At 40.6% G+C, this 16,180-nt stretch overlaps 1 protein-coding gene and 1 long non-coding RNA gene across 6 annotated transcripts in view; one reads left to right on the top strand and one right to left on the bottom strand.

Moving 5' to 3' along the window:
* The window catches only part of LOC140709009 (uncharacterized), a 52,073-nt gene extending 40,341 nt beyond the window's left edge, over positions 1-11,732 (bottom strand). The window contains exon 1 of the long non-coding RNA XR_012089331.1: positions 10,123-11,732. This is a non-coding gene — a long non-coding RNA (uncharacterized lncRNA). The remainder of the gene's footprint in view (positions 1-10,122) is intronic.
* DLGAP1 (DLG associated protein 1) overlaps positions 1-16,180 on the top strand; it is a 951,759-nt gene that overhangs the window by 486,384 nt on the left and 449,195 nt on the right. The window lies entirely within an intron of this gene.

The raw sequence follows: 16,180 nt of genomic DNA, 5'->3' as shown, positions 1-16,180 counted from the left end.
GAGAGAGTGTGTGTGTGTGTGTGTGTGTGTGTGTGAGAGAGACTCAACTGCCTCAAACACACCACGGAAACTTGTTTTGGTATAAATAACTGAAGACAGAAAAGACAGAATGAATCAACCAGAGGACTAGGGAGAGTTATATATAAACTGACATAGATAGATAAAATTTTTTTAATTATTTTTAAATAGAGACGGGATTTTACCATGTTGCCCAGGCTGGTCTTGAACTCCCAACTTCAAGTGATCCTCCCACCTTGGCCTCCTGAAATGCCGGGATAACAGGCGTGAGCCACCATGCCCGGCCTAGTGATATAATTTTTTTTATACACACCTTGAAGTGTTGTATTTTTTACAAGTGGTATTATAGAATTTATAAACTCATAAAAAATTTAAAAACAAGGTAAACTGTAATATTTTAAATGAAAACACTTATTTAGATATAGCCTTGAAAACTGAAAACTTACACATTACAGTATTGTTATCTTGTTGGTTGGACACTGTTAAATGACCAAAGCTATTCATGGTCTCCTGATGAGAACCCAAGTAAAGAGTCTTCCCTTAGTTAATTCACAGGATCCTCCCTCACTTGACTGGACTAGCACTTTACAGTTGCATAAAATGCTGGTTTTGAATTTTTCTTGTCCCTCAATATCCACTAAGCCTGCCATGAAAATTATTATGCTTATTATTATAGAATCTCATGGACTGCTTAATGAAAGATGCTTAAAATAAGAATTTGCCAGGTTTAATTTTTATTGCTATCTAGAGAACAAGATTTTCTAAACATATAGCCCTGTGACTCTTCAAAACCATCAGCCAGCAATTCTTTTTGGATACACTGATATTTCTCTGTGTTATCCTTAGTACAGCTTAGCTTACCAAAGGACAGATGGACAAAAGAGTCTTAAAGGTTAAGTCTTGGAACAATATAAAATGCAGTCTGCAAACACTTGGGGAGTGCATCATACCAGACAATTAGACATTCCAATACTTTTTTAGAAAAAACAAAAGAATAGAATAGGCAAAATACATTGGACTTATTTACAAAACATGTTTCAGGTATACGTACACACGTATGTGATATGATGTCATATATATGTTACCATACATTTTATAAATGTCTTGTGTATGTATTTACCTGTATGTACACTGGTCAGGTTGTAAAATTTGTTACTATCGGTAACAGTCAAAAAAAATGTTAAGCCACTGATTTAGAGGACTTAATTCTAAATGAATGGAAAGCACTTAAGAGTGAAAAGAACTATCTCTGAATAGAAATAATAGAAACTACCATCACAAACTGGTCAACAATTCACTGCAAAGTTCTTGCCAGAGGCCAGAGTCTGGTTCATGTTCTAGGTCAATGCTACAGACTGAAAGCTGGATGGAGAAAAGTGACCTTGAGGTTATGCTGTAGCTACCGAAAGAAGGCAGGTGGAGGTAGCTGTTCTTTGGTTGCAATAACCTGGAGTAGATGTGCGGTGCTAGAGGGGGACAGACGTGAAATTGGAGGGTGGTTTCAGCTGTCTCAATGCTTGATGAAGCCTTAAATCTGTGTTCCAACATTTCCCACTTCTGGAAATAAATGCATACTCAGCTCAGAGACAAGGGCAGAAGCAGACCTTACAGGCCCAGGGTGCAGGGCTCCTGTGGGGACCTCGGAACCAGGGCAGGGGCTTATATTTTATTCTTGAAACCCAGTTGATAGTAAAGTGGATTTCAGTTCAATTTGGGGGAAGAAAAGCCCTTTTGCTTGCATGTTTTTAATGTTAATACTAATGTCGAGATATATCTAATATGATTTAATAATAAAATATCCTTGGTTCTAGTTTTAGTACCTGTTTGAGAATTAATTGATTAAAAACTAAGAGTGAAACTGTATTACTATTTTGCAGTCTGACATAGCGCAAGATGTTTATCTTCTAAGTTTCTTTTTATTTTTTAGATTTTCTAGAAGATGTACTTCTTAATGAGGCCAACATTTCTCTCTCATGTCCCACACATTTCTATTATATATCTGCTATAATTTGTAGCCCTTACATTTGTTGTAAAATCACTTTTGACAGTGTATTTGAGTTAAAGTACAAAGGTTCATTACCAAAGCTCTCTTTCTTTGGAGGGCTTTTTATTATTAGTGCTACAAAGTTGATCCTAATGGCTTCAATAAGAATACTGGGATGAAGTCGTTTTATTTTCTTTTCCTTTGTTTCTAGTTGCCATATTTTACTGGAATTCCGGGATTTGAAAATACCCAAGGAATTCATCTCATTTATTCTCTGTGAGATTTAAAACTAAAACTCTGATTATTTAGCTGAAATAAAATTCAATAAATCATATTTTTATATGAAAGAGAAGCATGACAAGGGTAACTTGTAGGAGTACAATGGTAGTCAACTCATCTTAAATTCTGCATTTTCATTTTTGTAATATGTTTGCTTCTTGTTGCTCTGGAAAACTGTGTTCTGTTGCTTTACCTACAAAGACAAACATTAATCAAACTTACCACTAGTATTAAGCACTGATTAAACGCCCACATCCTAACACAACAAATCTGCTGACTTCTCTTCGTGTGCTTTCCATCTTAACACACAGACACAGACAAGACTGATAGTCCTAAGAAGGCCCTTTATCAGAAGCATTTAATCCTAGAGTCTTTTCCTTTACATATTGTATTCAAGAAAGGCTTTTTACATGAAACACATTAAAAAATTAAATAAAGATCATTGCTGGATAGAACCTCCTTAACCGCACGTTGACAGACATAGAATAGTTGGCAGAAGGAAGTTGGCACTCTTATTAAGGGCCTAATTTTGATTTTGCATAATTTGTGGGTAGTCACTACTAAAATAAAATACTGAAGAGCTGATCTGTGCTAATTTCTTTGGTAGGATTTTTTTTAAGAATAGACTGAAGTCGTGAAACTGCTATAACTTGGGCCATGGTTTTTCTGCAAGGACTGGTACCTTTACTTTATTCTGTATCTCTTTTACAAATAAGGCCCTAAACCACTGTCTTCTTTCTGTGTATATCTATTTTGTTTTGAGAACAAGCACGCTTTTCTCTTTAATATTCTTTTCCTATGGCTAGAATGGGTCAGCGTGTAACACACTCAGTCAATGCCTCATTGAGTAAAACATGGAAGAATGTTTTGGAAAAACCAGTGGTAACCATAGGAGACCCCACTATTTTTCTCTGCCACTTAGTCTTCAAGAAGGAATGACTAAAAGTTGTATTTCTTTTTAGACGATAATTATTGGTATGTTGATTGACTACATGAACATTAGTGAGATTTCTAGTATATTGTTTTGTAATAGTAGAATTGCTATAAAATTTGGCAGATAGAAGTTCACATAGTTTGACCTGGAAAGTTGAGCTACTTCAATCTTCAAATTTTTCCTTGTAAACTATTTCGTAGTAGCAAAATAATCATAATTTTCTTTGAATATTGTTAAGGAGAATAGTAGTTCTCTTTCAGGATATACATCCTATGTCCCCAGTGCTGTTCATTCATTAGTTAACTTCTTTCCCTTTGTTGTCTCGCTGGTTTCTTGCCACCTGCAAAATGTCTTTTAAAAGAAAGTTGGAGAAAGAATGCCATGTCATTTGTATTCAAAACAAATCAACAGTTTTGTTTGTTACCAGGTCCTCTTAATTATTTCTCTTCTCATTGTTAATTATTTTGATTATTAGTTCCTCATAGCTGCGCAGGGACAAGAAAGAAAAAAATAAACCTCCCTTGCATGTTATTACTTATTAGCTGTTCCAATAAAGTTTGGTTGGGTATGATGATTGAAAGTTTTCAGGAAAGGCATTTTCTTTGAATTTCAATTACCTCCACTTATTCTAAATAATATTTGCACAAATAATTGGATATTGGTTTGAAATCATCCTCCAAATATTACTGTGTTCTTTCTAAAACTTCATCAAACTGTGATATGTCTTTTGAAAGCCAGGAATACAAATATGAAGATGTTAAACATTTAAAAGTTCTATGATGGTCTGTTTGGGTAAAGAGATTGCACATAATATGTTTTTCAGTAACTTTCTGTGTTTCCAAGTTTTTTGTAAGGTATATAGTTAGCCATTTTATTCAGCAAGTCTTAGTTGAGTGCCTGCCATGAGCCAATGACACACTGATTAATAGGGATAGAAAGGGAACAAGATAGACAAGTGCTAGAAATTTTACTGCATAAAATAAAAAGTGGAGATCAATAGCTGCGTAAAAATGATGTGAAATTGGGATAAGATTTAGCATTGCCTTTTAAGATGAAAGAGTATCTTAGCATATTTAAATATTAAAGGAAAGATACTAAGGGTCAGTGAAGGATTTAAGATACAGGAGAAAGAAGTGGGGCAGGGTGAGGTCCCAGTAAATTTACGCTCAAATTAGAGCAGTTATGTCTCCTTCATCTAAACGTGATCAAAGGCAGAAAGATGTGATAGAACTAGGTACATATTCTGGATTAGTGTCAGGACGTTTTTCCAATAACTGATTTTATCTGTGAAGAGTAAGCAGTAAGATGATTTGTTGGTACTGCTAAGCAAATAGACAAATGAAATGTTCCAAACAGCTGCAGGGAGAATGTGAAGGAGAGCTAACAAGGGAAGTGTGGCTTGCCTCTTGGCGTCAAGTGTCCATTGCAGTTGAGAGGCACACATTTATCCTATATGTGTATACAGGAATCAGTCTGCATAGCTGGGTGATTTTCTCAGAAGCCCTCAACAGTTTTACTTAGTTGTGGAAATACATAAACTCAAATTTTTAAAAATAGCTCCACGTAGTCTGAAGCCAAAAGAGGAGTCAAATGCTCTTTAAGCCAAAATAACCAAGTATGGGCTTCAGAAATGAAACAGAGTGATCAATACTACCATTACGTCTATGCTTTACACTTTCTCTTTAGAGACTGTCATGTTTAAATGGAGCTTAAATGACAGCTCTCCAGAGGACAGCCTGCTCTCCTCCTTACCAGCGGTTCTCAAACGTCAGCAGGCATCAGAGTCACCTGCAGGGCTTGTTAAAACTCGGGTTCCTGGGCCTCAACCCCAGAGTCTGGGATTCAGTAGGTCTGGGGTGAAGCCCTAGAATTTGTATTTTTAATGAGTTCCCAGGTTCTACAGAGTCTGTTGGTCGGGGCACCACATCTTGAGAATCACTGTTCTCAATAAAACCCTGCAATGCCAGGACAAATATCTGCAAAGGGTAAAGTCACTGTGAGCTCATCAGTTCATAATGTATTTCTCATGCCTTGCTGATTTGCTCAGTGCCTACCACAGTACCTGGCAGCGCCTGGCTGGAGCCCAGCGACGGTTTCGAGGAAAAAACATAAGTTAGTACTTACTGAATGCCCTCTACAATATGGTAGGCATGTTCCTTCCACCAGTGTGGACAGACACTGCCATATTTACACAAACATTGAAAGAAGATTAGTCACTCAGCAGTTTGAACCGGTGGACTAATCCTTCCTTTTTTAACTACTCTCTTCTCCAGGTTCTGAACCATCTCACCTCTGGTTTCCCTTCTGCTTCACTGGCCACTTCTCTTAGAAACCCTGGCTTTCTCTTCCTCTTCCTCCTCTCTTGGACCTCAGAACATTGAATACCCCAAGGAGCTGTTTTCCTGATGACCTTCTCCTCTATTCCTAGATGATCTCATATAGTCCCAGGGCTTCAGATCACATTAACATGCTGATGTCATCCAAATCTGTTATCTCCAGCTCAGACGTCCCTTCTCACCTCATACTCATTAATCCAGCTGCCAACTTGGCCTCTCCACTTGAATAGCTAATAAACATCTCCAATGTAACAGGTCCAAAACAAAATCCTCACTTACCTCAAGCCTACCTCTGTCCCGTCTTTCCTGCCTCAGTAGATATCATCCCCATATATCAATTGCTCATGCCAAAAACTTAACATTGTCTTGGATTTCTTTTTTGTGCCACCTTTCCAAAACCCCTCCGATCAGTTTTGGTTCCAAAACAGTTTCTAGTCCAATTTCTTTTTACTATCTCATCTTCTGCAACCAGAGCTTTTCTCATCCCTAATCCATGGCAATAGCTTCATAATTCATTCCTCAGTTCCCACTCTTATCTCCAATGGTTCATTCTCCACTGAGGAGCTGGAGTGATTTTGTGTTAGGGTGAATTAGATCATAACAGTTTCCTGGTTAAAACCTGCTAAAGGCTTCCCCGTAACAAATAGAACCAAATCCAAACTTCTTAAGGCAAATAGAGCACTACTTCTCCATCTTCATCTCCTACACCTTCCCCACCCACCAAGCCCTGTGAAACTCCAGCCACCCTGGCCGCCTTCTCCTTCTTGAACTAACAAGCTTCTCCGGTCTCTGAGCTTTTACCCTTTCTAGATGCTGTTCCCCGTAGTGCTCCCCTACCACCCTATCATCTGTGTCCCATTTTTATTTTCTTCAGGGCACTTATTTAAAATTATTCATGTGGTTGTTTACTTAAATATTTATCTGTATCCGGCAACTAAGATTGTTAACTCCAAGCAGGCCAGGATTTTGTCTTAATAACTGTACTGTATTTTTTATTTATTTATTTTTATTTATTTATTTTTTTGACATGGAGTCTCACCTGGTCACCCAGACTGGAGTGCAGTGGCAGGATCTCGGCTCACTGCAACCTCCGGGTTCAAGCGATTCTCCTGCCTCAGCCTCCTGAGTAGCTGGGATTACAGGTGCGTGCCACCATGCCTGGCTAACTTTTATATTTTTAGTAGAGATGGGGTTCTGCCATGTTAGCTAGGCTTGTCCCTAACTCCCGACCTCAGGTGGTCGGCCCGCCTCAGCTTCCCAAAGTGCTGGGATTACAGATGTGAGTCACCGTGCCTGGCCTTACTCTATTATTTAGAACAGTACTTGCAGGGTAGTAGACACACACACAAGCATGTTGTTGAGTGGAGGAACTTTAAATCTATTGTTCTTTCTGCAACACCATACTGATGCCTCTTTAGGTATTATGTTGTAATTTGATCAGAATCTACTCCACTATCTAGATAATGGATTGTTCCAATCAGTGATAAATTCATATATTTAAATCTGTTCTTAAATCCCAAAAGCCAAAATTCCAAAAACAGATGCTTGAGCTGCTAAGCAGAAATCTCATGCCTTTGTCTTTATGTTGTTGTAAGGTTTATTTTGGATCCACCACCATAGATTATGGTTTTAACTCAACATAAACCTTATCTGGCTACTTATTTTTGCAAACGTTAGAAACACGGTCAAGTTTTTCATTCAGGTCCTCCAGAATATCCTTGGACTTCAATTTACGAATTAGTCCAAGTTTTCATATTGACATTTTGACAGTGATTCTAGGCTTTGTGGTGTTGTTCAGTGTTTTGTGTTACAAATTTAGGCCACAGAAAAGAAATGAGGTGAATCCATGCCTCTATTTGTTTTCAAAGAGATGTTTCTTTTCACCTTTCAAATTCTATTACTATAGCGTCAAAAACAACAGGAATCTCCCTCTGGCCAGGTGGTTAGGATTTGAAATGTCTTTGTATTCTGCTTTAAATTTGGAGTTCACATCAGTTTGGTGACATTTCCTACTGTGGCTGTTAAATCTCTTAGTAGAATATTTCACAAGCATGCAAGAGTAAGAGCAAGATTTGTTCATCCCAATCAAAACCAACGTGAGACTCCCTTGTTCCCAGGGCAAACTCTCTTTGTCCACAGTTTGCACTTTTCTCCTTCTCCTGTTTTTGCGCCACCTCTTAAAAACCCTTGACTGATAACATGCTTCGCTGGCTAAAGCGCACCTGGTATTCTAGTAACTCCTGAAACACTAAGTGGCTACCTTGTATCTTTGCTACATTAGGCCTTCCTGTATAGAAGTTTATCAAGGTTCTTCTTGCTGATACCCCCTTTTTCTTCAAGGCTCTTCCTCATCAGCCCACTCTTCAGTAGTGGGCTTCCCGATGCTCCAGCACTGAGGTCTCCTCTCACACTGCGTGCTCCTTGGGATTTCATCCACTACAGCGACAACTCCCAGCGACGATTCCCATCTCTTATCTCCAGCCTTATGCCCTTTTCCCAGCATTGCTCACTCTGTCATCTATTTATTGAACATGTGGACAGTCCAGGGACATCTTAAACACTGCAAATGCAAAACCAAACTCGTTATCTTCCCACCACCACTGCCGTATTCACTCAGACTCTTTTCTCCTTCTGCAGCTTCCCAGCTGACATCATTAACATGACAACTATTGGCCCATTTTCCCAAGCTGGAAACATTGAATTTTTTTCCTGGGCCTTTTTCTGCCTTTCCACTAATGATAAATAGATCCCTAAATCATATAAATTCTGCCAAAGAAATTTGCCTCTGGTATTCTTCCTGTCTGCACTGCCACTTTTTTAAAGAGTATAAATTATCTTGCACTTTTGTGTTTTATGCTGAGATTTGAGAATAAATAGGGAGTGTGTGTACATATCCAGCTCATCATCTTAACCCACTCCTCCTAATTTTATCTTAGGAATGACGCCTGCGGCAGTGTAGAGCAATAGAAATATAACCCAAGCCATGTATACAATTTTAAATTTTCCAGTAGCAACATTATAGAAATAAAAAGAAAGAAATGAAATTAACTTTAATGCTATGTTTAAGCCAATGCATCCAAAATATTAAAATTTCAAACTTTAATTGGTATTAACATTATTATTAAGGTCTTTACATTCCTTTTCTTTGTACAAAGTCTTCGAAATCAAGGGCTCAATGGTCACATGTGGCCAGTGGCTATCACAGCAGATAGCCTAGGTTTTGGAGGTGAGCCGAAGGGGCTTACACTAGAGATCCCATAGGAGATACACCTATAGCCTTGGTGAGGGACAAGGGCATATATCAAGGTACTTGCAATGGAAACAAAGAATCAGTCCATAATCATACTGAAAATATGAAGCAGAGAACCATAAGGCAAATGTAATCCAATTAAGTATAAAATTGCATTAAAAAAAAAAAACACAGCCCAAAGTACACAGAAGAGAATGGACCTTCAAAGGTTAAGAATAACAACAAACCACAGCCTAGGAGAGAAGCTCAGAGGCAGACTGTACAAGAAAGGGACGTGGGACAAGTGTGTCAGTAATTAGGAGGTAGTCTTGGAAGAGCAGGGTAGCCTGGGCACCTCATCCTCATGCACATTTGAGTCCAGGGAGCTGCACACTTTCCTTCAGGCTCACAAGGCCCAGGAGCTGTGCTCTCAACAAAGGAAAAGCTCTTCTGCTGGTTTATGTTTATGAGAAGCAGAGTAGAACCCTGGGGGCGAGGGGGCCAATGAAATGGAGCCTCTGAAGCTGGAACTGGCCCAGCTTCCGGTGAAGCCTCCGAGTGGGTGTTCTGAAGTGAGGACTGTAACAAGAGAGGCCAAGAAAGCTACGCTCCAGTTAAGGAAAAATCCCCTCTGGCACCCCCAAAACAAAGCAGTCTCCGCCATCCTGCTCTCCCCACAATTGTAGAAAGCAGACAGAAGAGATCAACATGCACATGAATCAAAAACAGCATTTCTCATTTGGATTGAGGAAATTTTCAGTCTTCAGTCAGTCCTTCAACATGAGTATGAATAGATAACCGAGAATCACCAAACTTTGAGAGAACACCAACACCTACAAGAATCATCGAATCAACAAACTGAAGAACTAACTCACCCCAAGGAGATCTTGTCAACAGGAAAAAAAGCAAAGACAATTTCAGATAAGCATAACAACCAAAAAATATGATCACTTTGTCCTCAAATATTCAATAAAATATGACTAAGCCACTCTTTTTAAAATTCCTGGGAGATACACGCTGTCAGTCCAAAGCAAAATGCATACAACTAAAGAATAAATGTCCTGGAAGGATTCCCAAAAATATCATGAAAACAAGCAAAGGGATTGAAAGAATGGGAAGAGTGAGGTAGGAATGATGGATAGAGTCAAACCTCAAATGTCTATCAAATAGGAATTTCAGAAGAAAAGAACAAAAAATGAAAGAGGGAAAATCCTGACCAAATTAAAAGAAAATTTCCCTGAAATACACAGTTTGGTATATGTTCAGAATATTTACATATAAATAAATATATGAATATATAAAGGTTCCAGGCTGTAGGGAGAAGTGAACACAGATTACTTACAAGGGAATGAGGAGCAAGTAGGACGAGATGTTTCATCGCGATTCATTCTACACGCCACCAGTCATTGGATCAATTCTCCCAAGTGCTCAGGGAAAATGAATACTAGTTTGTTACCAGTACCACTTCAAACTCAAATTTAATGTGAAAAAATGATGAGTGATTGGGCAAAGTTTACCCGATGACGTCCTTTCTGAAAGAATAACTAGGGAACTTATTTCAGCAAATGAATCCAAAAAAGAAGGACTGCAGATATTATAAGTGGTAGCAAACAAAAATTCTTACCACTAAGATGTAACTGCCTGATTGTGCATCCTGTATGTTTTTTAATCTCAAGCAAAAGTTCCCAGGTCTTTTTGAGAATCAATATCCTAAGGTAATATCTTGTACTATCTTGTACCAAGGAAGGATCAAAGTGTTGCCCATGACCTGTTAATACACGACGAAGGGATCCTTTACTGTATGTGACTCTGAGTCCAAGAATCTGGTCAATCGCGTTGGCATCCTGCATCCAGTTCTCTCTGAAACCTGAGCAGTCCAAGCCACTGCCCAGTGCCCTGTGTCAGAAGACCCCACTGTGGCTTTCCTCTGTCCATGCCCCTCGCAGCAGCATGATGAGTGTGCAGACCCCCAAGCCCACGCTTCCCCTTGCCCCACTTGTGGGCCATGCTCCAGGTACCTAGGATGGTAGCATTCCCAGTCAGATGGCCCTGAGCCCCCTTCCAAGGCCTGCAAAGCTGTTCTCCAGGTCTGCCCTCCCATTGCTGACCAGACATCAGTGTGTGCTCTCCTTGGATGAAGGATGGCCAAGAAGTGAGGTTTTGCTGGGAGGAGGGACTGATGGACAAAACCTGAACACACTCTCAGGTGCCCTTGTGTATGCTACTTATAGTATGGTGTGGATCCAGGTGTGGGAAGAAAAATGGGTGAGGCAGAAGGCCAGGACCCTTCATTTGTATTCCTGCCCTAAGTCCTGAAAATGTCAGGGACTGGCCTGCTCTCGTCTTTGACAGAGGAAGAAAGACAGGGAGGAAGGAGAGAATTCAGTACAGAAAGAAATGGGATTGAAAAAAGGCTTCAGAAAAAAGCCAACCAGGCATAGCAATTGGAGGAGGAAAAGGTGGGAGGTTTTGAAGTGTTGGAGGTTTCCTGCAGTAAGTACCAGAAAACCCAGCTCCAAATGGCCCAAAGGAGGTGTGTACTCCCTGTCACTCGTACTGCAGGAGAGAGGCCTCAGCATGCTTCCTTCCTTGCTCAGTGAACTCCTCAGGGCTCTGGAGCCCTTCTGTCTTCCCTCTCTGTGTCCGAGGTTAGTGCGCAGCTTGGCCTCTGCGACCTGTTCCCCCAGGGGCCCAGGGCAACCCGTAGTTCTGAGTGATGCCCCCAGGCCACAGTGTCCAGAAGCAGGAAGAGAACAAGCCTGCCTCGTGTCCCTTTTCCAGAGGAAGAAAAGCTCCTGGACTCCCCCTAACCCCAGGTCTCATTTGTCAGAACCAGTCACTGTCCAGAAGTACTTTGTTTCCCATGTGCCAGGATTCACTAATACAACGTCAGCCGTGACACCGTGAGGGCCAGTCAACCCCAAGGCCCAGGCCACCTGGACACTGCACAGAATCGGGGTTCCCACAGCTGCAGGAGGGAGCCTGGCTGGGGAGCAGGCACCTGCATGGAGCAAGGCTAGCGGCGCCGAGGACTGAACTTCACAGTGGTTCTCGAAGTGTGGTCCCCAGACTAGCAGCTTCGTCTTCACCTGGGAACTCACTAGGAATGCAGATTCTTCACCTTCACCCCAGATGTCTAGAATCAGAAACTCTGGAGGCGGGGCACAGCAATTTAGGTTTCGAGTTTTTGTTTCTTTATTTTATTATTTTTTTAGAGATGGGGGTCTACGCTCTGTCACCCAGGCTGGAGTGCAGTGGCACAATCATAGGTCACTGCAGCCTCGAACTCCCGGGCTCCCCCCACCAATCCCCTCTTCCCCAACCCCCAGTAGTTGAGACTATAGGTACAGGCCACCATGCCTGGCTAAAGCAATTTAAGTTGTAAGAAGCCCTCCAGGGGAAGCACTCTATAAAGTACAGGAACCATTGGCTTCCCCAACCTCCTCCTCTTAGGGGTCAGAGTACAATGAATCAGCAAAGGAGACACAAGAACAGACCCAGCAAGGGTAAGAAAAGGCACCTAAGGCAGGGAAGCATCGAGGCGTCAGCAACAGCAAATGCAATGAAAAAGTCATGCGTTTTATTTAAAGAGCTGATCAGGGATAGGAAATTGAGAAATGAAACATAAAGTGCTTACAATTCAAGTAAAGAGTTTTCAGGGGAGTGCTGTGCATGTTTCAAGTCAGAGAAAAAGAATCCAGTAGAGAGTTAAAGATACTGGAGATAAAGTAATACTCAGGGGAGGGTTTTCCTGAGGTCTGTGAAGGGAGAGATGCTAGACCTCACTTTCCAATGTATTAATATTAACTGTTGGTCATGTCCAGTTATTCAGCTCTTGAAAACAAGCTTGTCTGAATTGAAATGTGCTGTAAGTGTAAAAGGCACACTTCATTCCAAGCCTTAGTGTAAAAAGAGAGGGTGTAAAATAGCCCATTAATAATTGTATATTGATTACATGTTGAAATAATAATACATTTAGATGTATTGGGTTACATAAAATATATTATTAACATTAATTTCACCACTTTTTTTCTTTTTTCTTTCTTCAGTGTAACTAGTGGAAATTTTTCAATTATGCTTGTGACTCCTTTTTTTTTTTTTTTTTTTTTTTTTGAGACAGAGTCTCACTCTCTCACCCAGACTGGAGTGTAGTGGTACAAATCTCAGCTCCCTGCAACCTCCACCTCCCGGGTTCAAGCTATTCTCCGCCTCAGCCTCCCAAGTAGCTGGGATTATAGGCACGTGACACCACGTCCGGCTAATTTTTGTATTTTTAGGGGAGATGTGGTATCCTCATGTTGATCAGGCTGGTCTCGAACTCCTGACCTCAGGAAATCTGCCCAACTCCGCCTTCCAAAGTGCTGGGATTACAGACATGTGCCACCATGCCCGGCCCCAGTTGTGTTTCTGATTAAGAGCTCTGGTCTAGACCGCAAGAAAGTCTAATAGGTTTGGAGAAAAACTGTGAAAGAGAGTGTAGACGTTTTAGGTAAACAAAAGGACCTAAAGACAAGGTCAGGTACAACTGTTTAAAGATTCCTCTCACTAAAATGGAGTCTTAAAATGTTGAGCAGAAATATTTCTGCCTCTTTCAAAAAAAATGCTGAGGCAATTATAAGGATGTAGAAGTTCGCCTACTGGCTACTAATTTAATACTGACAAGACGAGTTGTGTTCATTGAATGAGAATATAATGTGGTGCTGAAATTTCATCTGTGCTTGAAAGAAATCTTTCAACTAGGTTGGACACAAACTTTTGGTGGGTGGAAGAAGAAAAGTGACCCAACATCACACCTTGCTTTTTTGGTTTCATGCTTGAAAGGGGAAGTTTTAAGGTGTAAGAATAAGATAACTAGAAGCCTTCCTTGAGATATTACAGGCAGTCCACTTCAGAAATGCATCAAATGTCAAAGCACAGGACTTGCTTGGGAAAAATCTGACACCACAGACTAAAGTCAAACGGGAGGACGGTGCTCACTTGGGGCTTTAACCAGTGGCTACTGGTCAGCTCCTGAGAAGCTGTCAGTGAGAAATTCCTCCCAATGCCTGGAGGCAGTCCAGGTGAGAGGAGTAATGCTGCAAGAAGCAACCTGTTTATAACTCCAGATTCTCAAATACCAGAAAACCTGTCACAAAGCCTTTTTTTTTTTTTTTTTGTAAAGATACTGGAGATAAAGTAATACTCAGGGGAGGATTTTCCTGAGGTCTGTGAAGGGAGAGACGCTAGACCTCACTTTCCAATGTATTAACTACTGGTCATGTGCAGCTCTTGAGCTCTTGAAAAGAAGCTTGTCTGAATTGAAATGTGCTGTTAAGTGTAAAAGGCACACTTCATTCCAAGCCTTAGTGTAAAAAGAGAGGGTGTAAAATAACCCATTAATAATTAAACTCTCTAAGGCCTTTTGTTTCTCAAATTGTGAACTCTCTTCATTGCCTTTAATGAATCTTCATTTGTTTTCTTGGCCAGTCTTGAGTACTTGACTTAGAACCAGAAGACTTCTTGTTTATACAGCCCTCCTTTTTTTTTTTTTTTTTTTTTTTTTTTTGGCTTCTCCTCGTTTGCTGTCTCTCTTCACAATAGTATTAAAGTCCCAGCTATCATATGAGACTGTCCCCAAAGTCCTGCTTCTTCTACCTCCTTATCATGCATACATAACCCCTGCTTCCTTACTATAGTTGTTGTTTTTCAAAGTATGGACTAAGGCCGAGTGCACTGGCTCACACCTGTAATCCCAGCACTTTGGGATTACAGGCATACATAACCCCTGCTTCCTTATTGTAGTTGTTGTTTTTAAAAGTATGGAATAAGGCCCAGAGGGATGGCTTATACCTGTAATCCTAGCACTTTGAGAGGCCGAGGCAGGCAGATCATCTGAGGCCAGGAGTTTGAGACCAGCCTGGCCAACATAGTGAAACCCTGTCTCTACTAAAAATACAAAAAGTAGCTGGGCATGGTAGTGGGCACCTGCAATCCCAGCTATTCAGGAGGCTGAGGAACGAGAATGCTTGAACCTAGGAGGCGGAGGTTGCAGTGAACCGAGATTGCGCCATTACACTCCAGCCTGGGCGACAAGAGTGAAACTCCATCTCAAAAAAAAAAAAAAAGTATGGAATAGGGAAGAATGTAAAAATGACTCCACTGAACAAGGTACCTTTATCAAATACATGCTTTAGGATTCCCATACTGGGCTCCACATAATTTAATATGCAGGAGAGATGAATGACTAAGATAGAAATTCCTTTAATTTCTATAAACTATGAATTTGAATGAGTTGCTACAATGACAATAGCTTTTAATCATCAATGATTTTAAATTATTTAGTAAGTGATATCTAAAATAATCTTGAAGCAGAAGATATAAATTTTTTTCAAGATTAATTTATAGTAAATAGAAAGGAATTAGCAGTGTGGATATTAACAAATGTCTAAGGATTTTAAAAATATCTAAGATACATGTAAAATCTACCTGGTTAATCAGTCAATTAGAATGTGTCATCCCTGAATGTAAGTGTATTAATTTCCTAGTGCTGCTATAACAAATTACCACAAGCTTAGTGGCTTAAAACAACACAAGTATGTTATTCCACAATTCCGGAGGTCAGAAACTCAAAACAGGTTTCACTGGACTGTCAGTTAAGGTGTCCACAGAGCTGTGTTCCTTTAGAGGCTCTAGGAGAGGATCTTTTCCCTTGCCTTTTCCCTTGCAGGCTTCCAGGGGCCACCAGCATTCCTTGGCTCCTGTCTCCTTCTTCCATCTCAAAACTCAGCAGCAAAGTATCTTCAAAGCAATCTCTGGCTCTGACTTTCCTGTTCTCTTTCTCTTATAAGAAAGGTAATAATTTCATTGGCCCACATGGATCCTCCAGGATAATCTCCACATTTCGAGATTAACTGAATCCCCTCAGAAAAGTCCCTGTTGCCATGTAAAGTAAATATTCACAGGTCCTGGGGATTAGGACATGAATGTCTTGGGGGACCATTATTTTGCCTACTGCAGTTTCAAATCCTGGAAAAGAAATGAGTAAATAAGAAATGTTGGCAGAGTGTGGTGGCTCATGCCTATAATCCCAGCACTTTGGGAGGCCAAAGCCAGCGGACTACTTGAACCCAGGAGTTTGAGACCACCCTTGGCAACACAGTAAGATCCCATCTCTACAAAAAATACAAAACTTAACCAGGTATGGTTGTGTGCACCTATAGTCCCAGCTATTCAGGAGGCTGAGGTTGGAGGATCACTTGAACCCAGGAGGGAGAGGTGGCAGTGAGCTGAGATTGCACCACTGCACTCCATCCAGCCTGGGTGACAGGGTGAGACCTTGTCTAAAAGAAAAGAAAAAATAGGTCAGGCACGGTGGCTGACGCCTGTAATCCCAGCACTTTGGGAGGCCGAGGCGGGTGGAT

Source organism: Chlorocebus sabaeus, chromosome 18 (genome assembly GCF_047675955.1).
Source record: "Chlorocebus sabaeus isolate Y175 chromosome 18, mChlSab1.0.hap1, whole genome shotgun sequence".
Classification (NCBI taxonomy): Eukaryota; Metazoa; Chordata; class Mammalia; order Primates; family Cercopithecidae; genus Chlorocebus; species Chlorocebus sabaeus.
The sequence above is the reverse complement of the archived record's forward strand: the minus strand, read 5'-3'. Positions and strand labels throughout refer to the sequence as shown.